Source organism: Salvelinus namaycush, chromosome 6, assembly GCF_016432855.1.
Source record: "Salvelinus namaycush isolate Seneca chromosome 6, SaNama_1.0, whole genome shotgun sequence".
In the NCBI taxonomy this organism is placed as follows: Eukaryota; Metazoa; Chordata; class Actinopteri; order Salmoniformes; family Salmonidae; genus Salvelinus; species Salvelinus namaycush.
Genome location: NC_052312.1, coordinates 34,730,789 through 34,751,151, shown reverse-complemented (window position 1 = coordinate 34,751,151; position 20,363 = coordinate 34,730,789). Strand labels below are relative to the sequence as shown.

Sequence of the window (20,363 nt, the reverse complement as noted above, 5' to 3'; positions counted from 1 at the left end):
AAATGCTCTATTCAAAATAGAAATAGCATATTTAAAAAGAACGTTTTGGCATGGCATGGTTCAAACGCACACTTGCATGTAACGATACTGAAATACATAACCTCTTGTCTATGTAACATGACCCCTTTAAAGGTCTATTGAGTCAAAGTGGTTTAACATTAGTTGCTGCTCATTGCTAACGTTACTCCTCTAAGTCTCCTGCTGGTAATATTTTAGAGTGAACACTTTAGCAGGGCTGCCACACCAGGGCAGACTATTGAGATCTGCACCGTCTGAGTGTCAGTTCTGCGCAGGGCAGGGTGTGTCAACGTGGAGGTCGTGCACATTTTGAGCAGAGTTAGAGTGGAATAATATTGCTACTCACCCTATGGGATTTCAAACTGAACATCCAGTATACTGCAATCTGAGTAAGATTATTGCACATTTAAAAGAGCTTACCCACACACAAGATTTTACTGATATAGAGGTTACACTGCCGGCTTGTTATTTGGTGTGTGTGTGTGTGTGTGTGTGTGTGTGTGTGTGTGCGTGCGTGCGTGCATACGTGTGTGCGTGCGTGCATCTGTGTCTTGGTTACACGAGGACAGACCAGTCACTCTGGGTCCGGCCGTACTGTGACCAATGAGAGAAAAGATCATCAGAAGGTCAAAGGTTAAACTGGGGTCAAACAGGCATAAAAGCACAGGCCAACAATTACAGTAGCAGTCACAAACTGTTTTAACTCCTTGCCTACAACACAGTGAATGGCGCAACCGAAAACACAAAACAAAAAATAACAAATATCCCAAGAAATCTTGCGAACTCAGCCACACACAAAACAACGACCAAATCAAAACAGAATGTTCCTGAACTGCGACAACCGCGGAGACAAATCCAATTATTTACGTCTCATGTTGCAAATTAGTTGTAATGGACAGAGTCGTGAAAATAAATAAGCACCCGCGAAGAGAAACAAAAGAAATGCAATTTCTAATTAACATGAAAGAGAAACGGAGGACCGTGTTAGTAAACCCATCTTTCATCCCTCTTCTCATCCCTCGCTCCCCTCATCTTAGACAACGCGTTTGTTTGTGCCCAATGTCTTCTTCTTGGGGAGGCGGACGCCATTCTCTTTCTCATCCAAATTAAGTGTCAACAGATTTAACATCAGGCTGGAGTTTTTTTTGCATTTTGTCGACGTTATTGTTCATTAGGCTCCTCCGTGTCTCTCTCTCTCTCTCTCTCTCTCGCTCTCTCGCTCTCTCGCTCTCTCTCTCTCGCTCTCTCGCTCTCTCTCTCTCTCTCTCTCTCTCGGTCAAGCAGCGTCATTTGCGGCATCTTGGCTTTGATCACAAAGGCTGAGACAATAATTAGGTTTGTGTAATTACAGCAGGCATCTTAATGAGAGCTTTCAGGACTGTGTGACTGCTCTATCTCCCATCCCTGCCCAGCCATTACTACATGAACCTCCTCCTATCTCCTCTGTCTGGGTGTGTGCCAGCGCTACAATGAGCTACAGGGAGGAGAGAAGCCACACATACACTCAGATAAGGTTTACACACAAAGGCAGGCACGCACGCACACACACAGATCCACACACACACAGCTACACACACAGCACTAGTGGTTTGGCAGAGGAGACACACACAAGCTCTCACACAAAGCCGGGGCGATGAGGAGATTTAGAGGGAAAACGATAATCACCTGACCTAGCCCTGATAGGGTGAAATGATATGAGGCAGAGATGAACACAAACTCACTGACGTGACAGAGAGACGGCCAGACAGACAGAGAGAGATAATTAGAAAGATCTAGACTGAATGAATGACCCCACTCAGTTTAACACCCCCACTAGCAAAGGTATTCCGGTAGGCAGGCAGGGTGAGTGGGATGGTATCCATTTACAGCTCTTAACCAAGGCGATGGAGAGTAGAACATACAGATATGTGGCAAGCTACAGGGCAGAATACACACTACACTTTACTAATACAAAACGGCCCTGATACACTAACACAGAGGAAACAGAATCGAGATGAATCTAGTATGTATCTCTATGGAATAGTCTGTGTGCTGAGGATGACATCAGTCTAGGTCAGACAGTCGACAGGCCCTGACGTCCATCCAGCTGTTACCATTACTGTGGGAGAGGCCACATCTGCTGTGCGTGCCTGCATACATACGTACGTGTTTGGTTGCGTGCGTGACGGAGGACACTGTGCTTGCCTAACAGTATATCTTCCTTCACTGTCACTGTCCACTTTCTGGGCTCAAATGAGTGATCCGCTGCTTCGACAAACACACGTGACCGCCGGCTCGACAACGCCTTAGCCAGTTGCGCCTCCGAAAAGGATCCAATTTGATAGCGCGAGTTACAATACAATCTACCTCTGTTACACGTGTCTCACTGGGCACACACTGGTTGAATTAAATGACGTTGAACCAACGTGGAATAGACGTTGAATTGATGTCTGTGACCACCTTACCTGTATATCTGTGAGCTCCTTCATCAGTCTAGAGGCCGGCTGGGGGAAATCCTCCTGGCAGGGGATATGTAGGTTCTAGAGAGAGAGAGAGAGACACGCACGCACACACGCACACACACACACACACACAGTTTAAAAAATACAACTTTCTGGAGTAGCTGTTCAGCGGTTTATGACAAAGTGTTAAACGTGAAAGTGCTTGATTCTAATGTTTTGAATGCTTGCTTGATTGCATCATTCATCCAGCCATCCAGTCATCCATCCATTCATTCATCCATCCATTCATTCATCCATATGTTGTAAGGGTAGTGAGTTGTGGTTGTGTACCTCTCCCTGGTAGAGTATGCGTCCCACAGGACTGACCACACACGCAGTACCAGAGCCAAACATCTCCTTAACACGGCCCTCTTTCAGAGCCCAGCGCAGGTCTGCCATGGTCAGGTACCGCTCACACACCTTAAACTCCCCCTAGAAGAGGAGGGGGAGAGGTGGATGAGGAGAGGGGGAGGTGGATGAGGAGAGAGGGAAGTGGAGGAGGAAAATACATATAATGAAACTCATACAAGGGCAGGCTTCTGTAAACGCTTAGCTTCTCATCTCTGCTGAAGACTTCCTGCATTCTGCACAATGTTTCACTCTCTCCCTATATATCTCTCTCTATATACTAGGGATCTCCAACCCTGTTCCTGGTGAACTACCCTCCTGTAGGTTTTCACTCCAACCCCAGTTGTAACTAACCTGATTCAGCTTATCAACCAGCTATTCAAATAAAGTGCGCTAGATTAGCGTTGGAGTGAACGCTTACAGGACGGTAGCTCTCCAAGAACAGGGCTGGAGAGCCCTTCTCTTTCTCTCTCTCTCTCTCCCCCCCCTCGCTCTCTCTCTCTCTCTCTCTCTCTCTCTCTCTCTCTCTCTCTCTCTCTCTCTCTCTCTCTCTCACACACACACCCCAGTGTGGCATCTTAGTTGCCAGATCTGCCTGTGCTTTAGCCAAGTCCTCCAAGATTCCTTGTCATACTATACATGTATCTGATCTGGCAACCAGGCTACTGGTTTCATGGCCAGTGATAGCCACTGGTATAGTGCCTGTGCCCCTGTAGCAGATGGAAGCACCCCTGGTGGTATGTCCATGCGAGTGTCAAGTCCATCTTTCCCTTAATTAAACCCTGAGTGCCCTGTGTTGTTGTTGAACTGTGTTGTTGTTGAACTGTGTTGTTGTTGAACTGTCTTATGTCTTACCCTTAGAGAACACATTGTACTTGCCCCCCTCTTACCCTCTCTATATACAGTACCAGTCTAAAGTTTGGACAAACCTACTTATTCCAGGGATTTTCTTTATTTGTACTGTTTTCTACATTGTAGAATACTAGTGAAGACATCAACACTATGAAATAACACATGTGGAATCATGTAGTAACCAAAAAAGTGTTAAACAAATCAAAACATATTTTAGATTCTTCAAAGTAGCCACCTTTGCCTTGATGACAGCTTTGCACACTCTTGGCATTCTCTCAACCAGCTTCATGAGGTAGTCACCTGGAATGCATTTCAATTAACAGGTGTGCCTTGTTAAAAGTTAATTTGTGGAATTGTTTTCTTTCTTAATGCGTTTGAGCCAATCAGTTGTGTTGTGACAAGGTAGGGGTGGTATACAGAAGATAAACCTGTTTTTGCTTTGTCATTATGGGGTACTGTGTGTAGATTAATGAGGGGAAAAAACAATTCAATCCATTTTAGAATAAGGTTATAATGTAACAAAATATGGAAAAAGTCAAGGGGTCTGAATACATGCCAAATGTACTGTATATAATTCTCTCTCTCATACCCATTTCCTGGTGAGTTCCAGGATGCTCTGCCGCGTGATCCCAGGTAGGATTATTCCATTCAGAGGGGGCGTTGCCAGCTCCTCCTCTGGAGAGAAAAACATTGGATGAACAAATTAATTTAACAGATCTTTTAGTGTCAATGGAATATCCAATCTGATCCAGTTTACAGAGATGAGGTGAAGAACAGCATTGGCTATGTAAGACTGCAGCTGCGGTGATATACACTCTAACCACTAGATGTCACTGTTGTACAATCAGACACAAAGATCAGTTTCCCGTTCAGTAACATTATGTCCATATCAACAGATCCAGAAGAGGATGGTCGTGTTCCCCTGCTCAGACGTTGCTGACGCATGCCAGATCTTACAATGCCTGGATAGGTACTTTAAGTATCAGCTAACCACGTCATATGTTCTAGAAATTGCGTGGCATGCAACCATTGGTTGATGCATGGAATGTCTGAACATGGGAACGCAGCCTATATTTCCTTTGGCCTTGTCCAATTGCAATAGCCCGATTTAAGCAAAGGTATTATCTCTAATCTCATTGGCCATGACACTGAAAGTGATCCTGATTACCTCCTTTCTCGTTATTCCAGAAGAGGGACATATTCATGGTTCCGACCTCTGTGACTTGATGGTGTCTCCGTACAGCCAGAGGACCTGCTGGCACCCATAATCCACTGCTTCATGCTGGGCGTAGATAGACGCTCCATAGTTCCTGTAAACAAACCACCATGTTCATGTTCATTTTATTCCACAAACGAGAGTTGTCCGTTTACATTTAAATTCCATGTGTCGTAATCCAAAATGATTTGACACTGTTCCGTTCGTTAGAGTAACCTAGCGTGTGGTCTTATTGTGTACTGTACATAAATCGTGTCACAATGAAATCCTAAGCTCTTTAGAGTTGAATCTGGTGTAAAGCTGTATTAGTACTGTTGGCAGGGTGGGAATATTAGGGTCAGGACAAATTAGTACAACACGTTGCAGAGCAAGCATTTTTACTGCATCTCAAAAGAATACTACCATGTCTGATCTTCCTTTCCTCAAAGGGTACAGTAACCAAATCCAATCCTAACTTGTGATATGTTGGATATTTTACAGTCTCCAGTCCCTCCTCTAACCCTTCCATCTTTCAGTCGCCAGTCTCTCCTCTAACCCTCCCATCTTACAGTCTCCAGTTCCTCCTTTAACCCTCCCATCTTACAGTCTCCAGTCTCTACTCTAACCCTCCCATCTTACAGTCTCCAGTCCCTCCTTTAACCCTCCCATCTTACAGTCTCCAGTCCCTCCTCTAACCCTCCCATCTTACAGTCTCCAGTCCCTCCTTTAACCCTCCCATCTTACAGTCTCCAGTCCCTTCTCTAAACCTCCCCTCTTACGGTCTCCCATCCCTCCTCTAACCTACCCATCTTACAGTCTCCAGTCCCTCCTTTAACCCTCCCATCTTACAGTCTCCAGTCCCTCCTCTAACCCTCCCATCTTACAGTCTCCCGTCCCTCCTTTAACCCTCCCATCTTACAGTCTCCAGTCCCTTCTCTAAACCTCCCCTCTTACGGTCTCCCATCCCTCCTCTAACCTACCCATCTTACAGTCTCCAGTCCGTCCTCTTACCCTCCCATCTTACAGTCTCCAGTCCCTCCTCTCCAGGCTCTGATGTATTTGGAGTCGGCCCAGAGAGAGACTGGTTTAGTTCCTGTACTGAAGAAGGAACCAACAGGACTCAGGATGACATAAAGTAGAGCATGGGACGGCTTCTTCACTCCTAGAGGCCGCTAGGAAGGGACACAGGCCACACACACACGTACACACATGTCAATAGTTGACATACTCTTGAACTATTCACAAATTAATGATTTCAACTTCACCAACAAGGACAGGGGAAGCTAGATGGAGGGAGAGCCCTGTCACAGCATATGAGAGTGAATGAGACAGTCCCTCACAGAAGGAGACAGAGAGTGGTTGGTTGGTCATCTCCTCACCTCAGTACCCAGGAAGGTGGGTCGGATGTAGAGACTGGCAGAGTCTGACTGGGGTACCCACTCCAGATCCACCTGTACCAACCTCCTGATACACTCTACCAACTCTGCCCTGTCAAAGGCATGGAGGAGGGAGGGGGGAGATAGAGAGAGGACAAATGAAAGGTTGAGCCAGGAAAGGAGAAATGGGACAAAAATATGAACAAACAGAACATTCAGTGACTGCAGCAGACACTACAGAAAGTCATTTAGCAGACTCTCTTATCCAGAGTGACTTAAAGTTAGTGCATTCATCTTAAGATAGCTTAGTGAGACAGTACATTTTTCTCAATTAAAAAGTTATCTGCAAAGTCAGTGCTAGTAGGAAAAGCAATTATGTTGATGTTCTGGGGAACATTGTTCCAGTCTTGTACTGTACATGATATGATACACTGTAGATACTAGACACTGTATCTATACTGAACACATATATAAACGCAACATGCAAAAATGTCAAAGATTTTACTGAGTCACAGTTCATATAAGGAAATCAATCATTTTAATAAAAATCATTGGGCCCTAATCTGTGGATTTCACATGACTGGGAATACAGATACTTTTTTTTTTTAAAGGTAGGGGGCGTGGATCAGAAAACCTGTCAGTATCTGGTTTGACCACCATTTGCCTCATGCAGCGCGACACATCTGCTTCACATATAGTTGATCAGGCTGTTGATTGTGGCCTGTGGACTGTTGTCCCCCTCCTCTTCAATGGCTCTGTGAAGTTGCTGGATATTGGTGGAAACTGGAACACATTGTCGTACACATCAATCCATAGCATCCCAAACATGCTCAATGGGTGACATGTCTGGTGAGTATGCAGGCCATGGAAGAACTGGAACACTTTCAGCTTCCAGGAATTGTGTATAGATCCTTGCGACATGGGGCTGTGCATTATCAGGCTGAAACATAAGGTGTTTGCGGCAGATGAATGGCACGACAATGGGCCTCAGGTTCTCGTCACGGTGTCTCTGTGCATTCAAATGGCCATCGATAAAATGCTATTGTGTTCGTTGTCCATAGCTTACAGTATGCCTGCCCATACCATAATCCCACCGCCACCATGGGGCCCTCTGTTCACAATGTTGACGTCAGCAAACCGCTCGCCCACACGACACCATACACGTGGTGAGTGCGGTTGGACGTACTGCCAAATTCTCTAAAACAACGTTGGAGGCGGCTTATGGTAGAAAAAATGTACATTAAATTCTCTGGCAACAGCTCCGGTGGGCATTAGTGCAGTCAGTGTAACGGTTTTCATATTCGTCCTCCTCCTCGGACGAGGAGAGGCGAGACGGATCGGACCAATACGCAGAGTGGGTAGTGCTCATGATAATTTATTAAATCGAAACTGAACACTAACAAGAAACAAAATAACAAAATGAATACAACCGACAACAGTGTGGCACGAATACAAACACGGAAGCAAACACCCACAAAACACACGTGAAACCCAGGCTGCCTAAGTATGATTCTCAATCAGGGACAACGATTGACAGCTGCCTCTGATTGAAAATCATACCCGGCCGAACACAAACATCCCAACATAGAAAATCACACATAGACAAACCCACCCAACTCACGCCCTGACCAACTAAATAAATACAAGACAAAAGAAAACAGGTCAGGAACGTGACAGTCAGCATGCCAATTACACGCTCCGTCAAAACTTGAGACATATGTGGCAATGTGTTGTGTGACAAAACTGCACATTTTAGAGTGGCCTTTTATTGTCCCCAGCACCAGGTTCACCTGCGTAATGATCATGTTGTTTAATCAGCTTCTTGATATGCTACACCTGTCAGATGGATGGATTACCTTGGCAAGGGAGAAATGCTCACTAACAGGGATGTAATTCTGAACTTTTTGTTCAGTACCATAGCCTGTACGTGTTCTTACCCTCTCTGCAGACTTGGCCATACGGTTCATGTTGAGCATGGGTCTGAAGAGACGCACTTTGTCATCAGCACCTCGGTATGCCTTCATACTCTCAAACAACTGACCACAGAACAGAGGAGAGGAAAGAGACAGGGGTTAAGACTGGCAGACAGGAGAGAACCACTGACCTCTAGTCATTCTCTGAACAGAGTGAATATACTAAAATGTAAATGTAAACGTAATGAATGAGGACCAGAATGGGAAATTGGCTTCCTGAACCTATGTGTGTGTGATAGTAAGTTTCAGTACATATGAGCGTACGTGTTGGCCATTTATGTCCAATCCACTGTCCTTCAACTATCCTAGCTGTGCCTATTCTTATCAGAGCTACAATTAAAGTATTGTACATTATTCTTAAGCTCTCAACACAAAATCTCAGCAGCACAGTCTGTTTCCTGATTGAAGACACTGAAATTGGGGCTGTAAGATGTGAAGACCATGGGGAAGGTCCTATACATACAGTACCTGTAGTGTAGATGCTGACCTGTACATTTTTACCAGTGTTGGAATTGCTCATTGGTAGGCTGGTTAGAGCCTGTTAACCCCTCCTGTGCCAAGTACGTTACATTAGCTACACATGCCTGTTTAATTCCTTTTCATTTGGGACGTTTTCAGACTTTTTGTTTGTTTCGAAAGTCGTTTTGCACATGTTTTGTAAATATTTCTGCCATCATTCATTTTCGAACACTATAATTGGCACCTGATTTTGCACCTTTAACTTTGCCTCCTGCTGCTTTGTCATATCCTTGAATGAATTCATGTTATTAGACATATTTAAAATACATATAGATTGCAAAAGTTATTTTAGTACAAAATAAATGTATCAAAAAATGAAATGTGTGTAATACATCTACCAACATATTTCCACTGTAGTCTTCATTACTATCAGGTGGGCAGCAAGAATGGACAGCATGAGCCTGAGATACATTAACTTTCTAACAAGGTGGTGCTTCCTACCTGCACAGCGTAGTGCATGGCTGAGCAGGCCGAGTGGAGAGACAGGTTACCAAAGGGCTTGATGGGAGGTTTCTGCCACCCTCCAGCGTTGGTCCACTCTATGGTCAACATGTGGTCAGAGAACACAGTTCCAAACACCAGATTGGTCAGGTCAGGTTTGGCCTTGTGGGTCTGGGACAGCTCAATGACCAGGTCAGCTGCCTGGGGGGGGGGGGGGGTGTATAATGTAAACTCATTATACACACTGCTTTAGGTGTAATATACTGTATGTCATTGTCCACAAACACTGTTGTAAAATGTATAGGTCAAAACAATGTCCATTTGATTAAGGAGTACTTTGTGGACATTTCAAAGTGAATTCATTCTGTGTTCATTTTTGTGTCATCATTAGTACAGTGTAGGCCGATATGATCCCAATTCTAGCTCCAAGATGCCGGCATACAGAAAAAGTAATTGGTGCTGATTTATTGGCTCATTGAACCATGTGCGTGTTCCGTAGTTAAAAGATTATGTGGATAGTGCCTGAATAGCTAAATTCCGACATCTTTAGGCACCTTCGCCATTGTACAGTTACGTAAACTTTGGTTAAGTTACATCCTTATTCTGAAATTGATTCAATAAATAAAAATCCTCATCAATCTACACACAATACTCCATAATGACAAAGTGAAAACAGGTTTTTAGACATTTTTGCAAATGTATTAAAAATAACAAACAGAAATACCTTATTTACATAAGTATTCAGACCCTTTGCTATGAGACTCGAAATTGAGTTCAGGTGCATCCTGTTTCCATTGATCATCCTTGTTTCTACAAATTAATTGGAGTCCACCTGTGGTAAATTCAATTGATTGGACATGATTTGGAAAGGCACACACCTGTCGATATAAGGTCCCACAGTTGACACTGTCAGAGCAAAAACCAAGCCAGGAGGTCGAAGGAATTGTCCTTAGAGCTTCGGGACAGGATTATGTTGAGGCACAGATCTAGGGAAGGGTACCAAAACACTTCTGTAGCATTGAAGGTCCCCAAGAACACAGTGGCCTCCATCATTCTAAAAGGGAAGAAGTTAATAACCACCAAGACTCATCCTAGAGCTGACCGCCTGGCCAAATTGAGTTATCGGGGGAGAAGGGCCTTGGTCAGGGAGGTGACCAAGAACCTGAATGTCACTCTGACAGAGCTCTAGAGTTCCTCTGTGGAGATGGGAGAACCTTCCAGAAGGACAACCATCTTTGCAGCACTCCACCAATCAGGCCTTTATGGTAGAGTGGCCAGATGGAAGCCATGACAGCTCGCTCGGAGTTTGCCAAAAGGCACCTAAAACAAGATTGGTCTGATGAACTCTTTTGCCTGAATGCCAAGCATCACGTCTGGAGGAAACCAGGCACCATCCCTACGGTGAAGCATAGCGGTGGCAGCATCATGTTGTGGGGTGCTGGGAGACAAGTCAGGATCGAGGGAAAGATGAATGGAGCAAAGTCCAGAGAGATCCTTGATGAAAACCTGCCTCAGAGCACTCAGGACCTCAGACCGGGGTTGAAGGTTCACCTTCCAATAGGACAACGACCCTAAGCACACAGCCAAGACAACGCAGGAGTGGCTTCAGGACAAGTCTCTGAATGTCCTTGAGTGGCCCAGCCAGAGCCTGGACTTGAACCCGATCTAACATCTCTGGAGAGACCTGAAAATAGCTGTGCAGCAACGCTCCACATCGAACATGACATAGCTTGAAAGGATCTGCAGAGAAGAATGGGAGAAACTCCCCAAATCAAATCAAATCAAATTTTATTGGTCACATACACATTTTAAGCAGATGTTTTTGCAGCTGTAGCGAACTGCTTGTGTTCCTAGCTCCAACAGTGCAGTAGTATCTAACAATTGACAACGGTACACATAAATCTCAAAGTAAAAGAAGGGAATTAAGAAATATATAAATATTAGGATGAGTGACTAGTGTTCCATTTAAAGTGACCAGTGATTCCATGTCTATGTTCATAGGGAAGCAGCCTCTAAGTTGCAGGGTTGAGTAACCGGGTGGCAGCTGGCTAGTAATGGCTATTTAACAGTCCGATGGCCTTGAGATAGAAGCTGTTTTTCAGTCTCTCGCCCCCAGCTTTGATGCACCTGGACTGACCTCGCCTTCTGGATGATAGCGGAGTGAACAGGCAGTGGCTCGGGTGGTTGATGTCCTTGATGATCTTTTTGTCCTTCCTGTGACATCGGGTGCTGTAGGTGTTCTGGAGGGCAAGTAGTGTGCCCAGGTGATGCGTTGGGCAGACTGCACCACCCTCTGGAGAGCCCTGCGGTTACGGGCGGTGCAGTTGCCGTAGCAGGCAATGATACAGCCCGACAGGATGCTCTCAATTGTACATCTGTAAAAGTTTGTGAGGGTCTTAGGGGCCAAGATGAATTTCGCCGTTGAGCCTTCTTTACTACACTGTCTGTGTGGGTGGACGATTTCAGATTATCAGTGATGTGTACGCCGAGGAACTTTAAGCTTTTCACCTTCTCCACTGCGGTCCCGCTGATGTGAATAGGTGCGTTCTCTCTCTGTTGATCAGCTCTTTTATTTTGTTAATGTTGAGGGAAAGGTTATTTTCCAAACTTGATGATTGAGTTGGTGGTGTGCATGGCCATGTAGTCAAGGTTAAACAGGGAGTACAGGGGGGGGCTGAGCACGCACCCTTGTGGGGCCCCTGTGTTGAGGATCAGCGTAATAGAGGTGTTGTTTCCTATCTTCACCACCTGGGGTCGGCCCGTCAGGAAATCCAGGACCCAGTTGCAAAGGGCGGGATTTAGACCCAGGGCCCCGAGCTTAATGATGAGCTTGGAGGGTACCATGGTGTTGAAGGCTGAGCTATAATCAATGAACAGCATTCTTACATTGGAATTCCTCTTGTCCAGATGAGATAGGGCAGTGTGCGGTGCAATGGCGATTACATCATCTGTGGATCTATTGGGGCGGTATGCAAATATATAGTGGGTCTAGGGAGTCAGGTAAGGTGGAGGTGAAATTATCCTTAACTAAGCCACTCAAAGCACTTCATGATGACAGAAGTGAGTGCTATGGGGCAATGGTCATTTAGTTCAGTTACCTTTAATTTCTTGGATACAGGAACAATGGTGGACATCTTGAAGCAAGTGGGGACAACAGACTGGGACAGGAAGAAATCGAATATGTCTGTAAACACTCCAGCCAGCTGGTCTGCACATGCTCTGAGGACGCGGCTAGGATACCGTCTGGTCTGGCAGAATTGCGAGGGTTAACACGCTTACTCACTTTACTCACGTCGGCCACGGAGAACGAGAGCCCATAGTCCTTGGGAGCAGTTCACCTTCAGGATATGTGGTTTCCAGTTAGCACAAAGTCCAGTGTTTGTGTTCCTTGAGGGCCTTCGTAGTATCAGCTTGAGGGGGAATATACACGACTGTGTCTATAACCGAAGAGAATTCTCATGGGAGGTAATACGGACTGCATTTGATTTGTGAGGTATTCTAGGTCAGGTAAACAAAAGGACTTGAGTTCCTGTATGTTATCACAATCACAACATGAGTAGTTAATCATGAAACATACACCACCGTCTTTCTTTCTCCCAGAGAGTTCTGTATTCCTGTCTGCGCGATGTACTGAGAACCCAGCTGGCTGTATGGACGGGGACAGTATATCCGGAGAGAGCCAGGTGTGCCAAACTTGTAGCGTCATACCCAAGAAGACTCAAGGCTGTAATCTCTGCCAAAGGTGCTTCAACAAATTACTGAGTAAAGGGTCTGATTACTTATGTAAATGTGAGACACATTTCAGTTGAAGGCATTCAGTTGTACAACTGACTAGGTATCCCCCTTTCCCTTTCCCTATTTCAGTTTTGTATTTTTTTAAATAAATTAGCAAACATGTCTAAAAACCTGTTTTTGCTTTGTCATTATTGGGTATTGTGTGTGGATTAATGAGGGGAAAAAATTATTTATTTCATTTTAGAATAGGGCTGTAACGTAACAAAATGTGGAAAAAGTCAAGGGGTCTGAATACTTTCCAAATGCACTGTATCTCATCAGGCGCTTCAGAGTTCTACAATTCTCCCGCTGGCCAGTAGAGGACACTCCAGGCTTTTAACTTCTAGGAACATGAGCCACTCAATAAACAATCACAACCACAGAGGACACCTGACACAACCGCTCTCAGTGTAGGAGTTGCCTCTACCACAGTTCTAGGACCAGATAACTCTCCCCCAATCCTAACATTAACCATGAGGGTGGGGGTAAATATCAAACCTAGTCCAGATCAGTAGCTAAAAGCAAATGCTCTGCTGTGGTTGGCAGCTCTAGGCCTGTCTCAGATCTCCCCCTCCTGGCTGCATTTACACAAGCAGCCCAATTCAGATTTTCTTTCTTTCTTTTTTTTTTCTTTTTTTTTTTCTTTTGACCAATCAGCTCTGAAAAAGGTATCACAAAAAAGATCTGATGGGATTGGTCAAAAGACCAAATAGAGGACAAAAGATCAGAATTGGGCTGCCCGTGCAAATGCAGACCTGTTGCAGCATTGCGTCATCTCAGATTACAGAGGGGTAGTGCTGGCCAACAGTCTGAGAGAGCACTGTCAGATTACTCTCTCTCTCTTTCTCACAGTCACACGTCACTGACTACAGCATTGGTTACCAATGTTTTGGCCTAATATCGCCATTTACTTATCCAGCCATGAATCTGATATATTGATATTTTTAAAGTTCAGTGTGATAAAATTGGATAAAATACAGTACATTTTCTAGTGACTATATCTTCTCATTAGTTCAGAATTCACACACATCTTTTAAGAAGTGCATGACAAATCACTTCTGACCTGCTGTGAGGAATCTGAGATAGGCCCATTTACAGAGATCCTGATAACTCTGTTAACTAATGTAATAGCACAAGAGAGCTCCAAGTAATCCATGTTCAGCGTAACATCACACGCGCCATTGGTCAGGGATTACCAAACTATAAATACTCTACATCCAGCTCAGGTGGGTCACAAAACAGGAGTCAGATTCCTACAACTGTGTACCGTGGCAACACAGGGGTCTATAGCGTACACAAGCTAGGCTCAGATACAGTACTACAGAGGTGCTTGTAGTCCAAGACTACAGACCTGATGCAGTTATGAGGATGTAGCATCTATGAGGCCATTTTATCAGACATTGAATAATTAATAATAAGCTTAACCCAGCCCTGAATGCCCAAGTCTTAAAATGGTCCTGCACAGCCAATGACAACTCTCTATCTCGTTCTCTTTCTCTTTCTCACGCTCACCCCCTTTCTCTCCCCCTCTCTTTCTCCTAATCACCAAATCACCACCTGCGCCTGCCGCCTGCCTGGCTGTCTCGTCCCTGTGCAACGTTAGAGAGCAGAGTAAATCAGAGCTAAAAGCCTGTGGCAGATCACAGGTCACAGCCTGATTGACAGGTGGTGTTCAGCGTTATCTGGGAAAGTGGATTCTCTGCGGAGACGTCACAGGACCTCCCAGATAGACCAGGGCCCTCATCCTCCTCTTTCTCTATACCTCTCTGAGGGCCACAAAGGGCCACAACATTGAGTATGTGGTTAGCACAGGGGTCTGGGGAGCACAAGCCAAATGAGGGGCCCCAGAAGGAGTACACCCCCATGGATCTATAAGATAAACATCTCAGGATCTCAGGTGGATTTCTTTGACTCGGTTTTGCTGAGGCGGACGTATTGTTGTTTTTGTAGGGGGATGTGTTTTTTTTTTGATCGAACGGACTGAGAGGTATTAGGAGAGCCATGTGGGTGGGGGGAGGTGTCCATGCTGTTGGTGTGATCTGGACCTTTTGATTGACAACCAGGGGAGGTTTTATGAATATCAGAATCATATCCAGGAAACATCAAGATGGTGCAGCTGGGCTCCTCACTGAAGGCAAGTGATTCATCTGATTCAGCACACTGAAATGGGCAGTTGGAGGGAATGGCGTCTCCAGTTTGCCATACACTGACAAACTTCAAATGCCTTGTGATTGCAGTTTACATGCAATATAAATTCCCTAATGTAGCAGTATGTGCAATATCTGAAGTGACCCACATTAAAATACCATTGCTGTACCACATGCCTTTGCACACACTTGAAATGAACGAGGAATAATGCTCATTGCTATGCACATTGTACCACAAGGTAAATGATTAGAATGTTACCTTGAAGCCGTGGATGCTGTCTTCCATGCCGTTACTGGTGGATACATCTTTACCAGAGCCCTGGGAGGACATTGTACACAACTTTATATAGATGACAACTTTACATAGGATGTAATCAACTACATATATGCCTAAACTTATTAAAACATTCTCACTCTGGTAGTGTATTCAGACAATGAGAGAGTAACAGGGTTAGTTATTAAAAAATTATAATTGGTAACAGCATGGGATGGGGAGCAGGGAGAGATGGGGTTGTTGGAAAGAACAGTGAGGTTTGCTGACGTAAATTGAATGAGTATAGGACTAGGTATTGTCTGTGAGGGTTGAATTCCCTGCTCTGCTCAGCACAGCACAGGAGCTCATTTTACCTGCAGCAAGACGATAGTCCGTCGCCAGGTGAACTGAAGGCTTGCATTTATATTAGGTTACCATTACTCCACAAGCAAAGGCCTAATCATATAACAATAACAGGCATAATAATCCTAACAATAATTGTGGTCGATTTAGATTCTATAATACAAGATATTTTAACATGTGATCATGCAGTAAATACTGTGAAATAACGTCATTGATTACCCCTCATAGTTATTATGAGCCATTGGTAGGCAGCCAATAAATAGATAGGCTGGTTATAAGAGCGACATGCGAATAACAGAACATCCCGTCAGGCGGTGATGCAGTTATATAAAATGTGTCGTCATATGCTACAGGTGCCATCTCAAAACACACAGGGCTAAGCAATATAGATATGTTAAATCATTTTTTCATCGGTATATCAAAAAAAACTATAACGGACGCAGTTCAAACAAGTGTATTGAATTACAATCCTCCTATCTTTGTAGGTTGTGCGCGGTTTAGTATTTTCTGAACGAAACCTGCGTCAGGACTTCTTATCCAGTCATTTTCATGAATAGGAAACGATAACTTATAGGTTAGCAGTGGCGATGAGATCCAGCACGGCCGTTTTTCGGGTACTGGAAAGAGGACGTTTACCTTGAGAGATGGAGCGTTCGCTGATGATGAGGGGACGGCTGTAACACTCGCCATGATGAATCATACGCACTCTCTCTCTGTCACCAACACACTCCTAACCCGCTTACAGATTAAACATTTATTCACTTTCAAACCCATTGTATAATGTTAGATCTAGGTGCCTGGGCCATCAACAACATTGGTTCTCGTTGCAAATGTGTAATGTATGATTTGTTGGCCACTTTTTGGTGAATCACATTCTGTGGGACTGCGGGACAAATGTTATTGTGGAACGGCAGTCATGCTAAACCTTCACACACATGGGACAGTCACATTATAAGGCTTAACCAGCCGGCTTTCTCAAGCAGGGTTGTCATAGATTTTCCAGAAGGTTATCTATAGAAGCTCATGTGGATATAGGCATAGGTCCTTTTAACTACAGAAGCTTGCTTCCAACTGTCCTCCAATTATTAGTCGTAGACAAGCTGTTTTATTTGTATATTATGGACATTCAATCTCTCCTTATCCCAGTCTGTTGTCCCCACATGCTTCGAGATTTCCACCATTGTTCCTGTACGCAAGCAAGCTAAGGTAACTGAACTAAATGACTATCGCCCTGTAGCACTTACTTCTGTCATCATGAAGTGCTTTGAGAGTCTAGTCAAGGACCATATCACCTCCACCTTACCCGACACTCTAGACCTCCTACAATTTGCATACCGTCCCAACAGATCCACGGACAACGCAATCGTCACTGCACTACACACTGCCCTATCACACCTGGGTCTGAACTCATTCCTGTGCAACTGGGTCTTGGACTTCTCCGCCACACTGATCCTCAACACGGGGCCCCCCAGGGGTATATGCTTAGCCCCCTTCTGTACTCCCTGTTCACCCACGACTGCGTGGCCACGCACGACTCCATCTCAATTATAAAGTTTGCTGATGACACAACAAATAACGACAGAGCTGAGGGCAATGGCATCGTGAACTTTACCCAGTACCAGGACATTTTAGACAAACACCTGTTTGCCTCTGCCAGGAGGCTTAAACTTGGCCGCAGCCCATCATAATCCACAAAGAATTGGTTAATTGACCACAAAATCAACATTTTGCAATTGCCGTCTCAGTCTCTGGACTTGGACCCCATTGAAAACCTGTGGTTTGAATTGAATGGAGTGTTCCATAAGCGCAAACAAAGGATACTGGGAAACATCCTGTATGGAGGAATAGTCTAAGATCCCTCCCAATGTGTTCTCCAATCTCATAAAATATTTTAGAAAAAGGCTCAGTGCCATTATCCTTGCAGGGTGAAGTACAGTTTATTGGAAGTATGGGTTCCAATAATGTGTACCCCTATCTTTTTTAGAAAAAAAATATTACTTCTTAAACAAAATCTCTTTCTCTGAGCAATTATATTAGAATAAAATAATATAATTTTCCCATACAATCTTTTTTTTCTCATCTTTATGAAAGTTGTCAATAATTTTGGACCTGACAGTATGTTGCACCATTGAACAAAAATCTAAACCCAACATAAAGTGTTGGTCCCATGTTTCATGAGCTTAAATAAAAAATCCCAGAAATTTTCCATACGCACAAAAAACATTTTTATCCCAAATGTAGTGTACAAATTTGTTTATATTCCTGTTAGTGAGCCTTTCTCCTTTGCCAAAGTAATCCATCCACCTGACAGGCGTGGCATATCAAGAAGCTGATTAAAGAGCCTGATTATTACACAGGTGCACCTTGTGCAGAAAGCTTAAATTCTTGTTAATCTAACTGCACTGTCCAATTTACAGTAGCTATTACAGGGAAAGAATACCATGCTATTGTTTGAGGAGAGTGCACATTTTTTACCACAAAAAGTTATTAATAAACAAATTAGGCACATTTAGGCAGTCGTGATACAACATTTTGAACAGAAATGCAATGTTTCCTTGGATCAGTCTAAAACTTTGCACATACACTGCTGCCATCTAGTGGCCAAAATCTAAATTGCACCTGGGCTGGAATAATACATTATGGCCTTCTCTTGCATTTCAAAGATGATGGTACAAAAGAAATACAAAAATACTGTTCATTTTTTCTTTGTATTATCTTTTACTAGATCTATTGTGTTATATTCTCCTACATTCATTTAACATTTCTACCAACTTCAAAGTGTTTCCTTTTAAATGGTACCAAGAATATGCATATCCTTGCTTCATGGCCTGAGCTACAGATGGATAGATTTGGGTATGTCATTTTAGGTGAAATTAAAAAAAAAAAGGGGCCAATTCTTAGCATGGGTCTGAAGAGACGCACTTTCTCAGAGAGAGTGAGAGAGAGAGAGAAAGAGATTTGAACTTGTATTGTACAAAAGATATTCCAACCAGTTCATGGGCCTTTGGTGTAGATCGACACTAGCCTCTACACTCTCTCTGAGGAAATGACGTGACCTAACCGGTTCTTCACTCTTAGAGCACATTTCTCCATGCTTAACCCTGGTAATGATTGATTGAAAATCGCACAGACATCAGAACCATGTTTGTATTGATATAAACAGTAACACTTTGAACGTTAACCATTAGCTTACATTGAAGTGTGATGTTTACATTGGATCACAGCATGTCTACTGCAAAATAGGTACATGGATTTGGCATTAGTTGGCACGGTATTCTATTCTTCAAAGTTATCTCAGCTATATTATATTCTAATAAAAAGACAGGGTGCAGTCTCTTTATTAGCTAAAGATACAAAAGAACGCAGAGCAGCGGTAGTGGAAAAAGTACCCAATTCTCATACTTGAGTAAAAGTAAAGATACCTTAATAGAAAATTACTCAAGTAAAAGTGAATGTCACCCAGTAAAATACTACTTGAGTAAAAGTCTAGAAGTATTTGGTTTTAAATATACTTAAGTATCAAAAGTATATGTAGTTGCTAAAACATACTTAAGTATCAAAAGTAAAAGTAATATATTTTTATTTATTTTAATTTTATTTTTTACAGATAGCCATGGTCCCAGTCCAACACTCAGACATAATTTACAAACAAAGCATTTGTGTTTAGTGAGTTCACCAGATCAGTGGCAGTAGGGATGACCAGGGATGTTCTCTTGATAAGTGTGAGAATTGGATACTTTTCTGTCCTGCTAAGCATTCAAAATGCAACGAGTACTTTTGGGTGTCAGGGAAAATGTATGGAGTAGAAAGTACATAATTTTCTTTAGGAATGTAGTGAAGTAAGAGTCAAAGTTACAAAAATATCAATAGTAAAGTACAGAGACCTCAAAAAACGACTTAAGTAGTGCTTTAATGTATTTTTACTTAAGTACTTTACACCACTGCAGGGCACTGTAATCAACTTCATAGACAACCCCCGTGGCCGGTGGTACGACGTATTTGTTGGTTTTTACCACTTTCTCCAATCACACAGCTCCAATTGTGGATTTTTACACTGCAAAATCACAGACTTTCGACTTGTGAGTCTATAGGTCTGTGATCAAATGGGGATGCAACAATATTATTGGCCACATAGGGTCAGTGTTGGCTTGGTTTTAGATGAGGGATCTACCTCGTCCCTTTCAAATTGCATTCACGTCACTCAAGCGTTCTGATTGATTTCCCGAGTGTGGTTTGACTTTGAAGGCTATATCAAGCGAATTGAGACTTCAACGAGGACTATTTACGTTTACAAAAGATAGGCTACACGGTAAAGAGAGGTTAGTAGCCTACATCAAAATCCAAGTATAAACTACGACAGTCTGTCGTTCATATTTATTGAAAAAATGAAAATTGGCGTCAATCATTCATGGGAGTCGTTGTCGTCCTATTTTGCATAACACAAGGCAACAACATTTTTGTCTCGTCAACAAAATATATATTAGGGTAACAATCACTCTTGTTAGTTTCATGTTTTTAGAAACATTTGTTAGTTTACAGAATATTTGATTTAATAATAAGTGTCCTTTCAGTTAGTGGCTCAAGTAAGCTCGTTATTTTTATCCAGGTAGACTGCTGGTGTGCT

At 43.4% G+C, this 20,363-nt stretch overlaps 1 pseudogene; it reads right to left on the bottom strand.

Moving 5' to 3' along the window:
• Window positions 1–564: 564 nt before the first annotated feature.
• Window positions 565–16,429, bottom strand: LOC120049349 (annotated as a pseudogene).
• Between the last annotated feature and the right edge of the window lie 3,934 nt (window positions 16,430–20,363).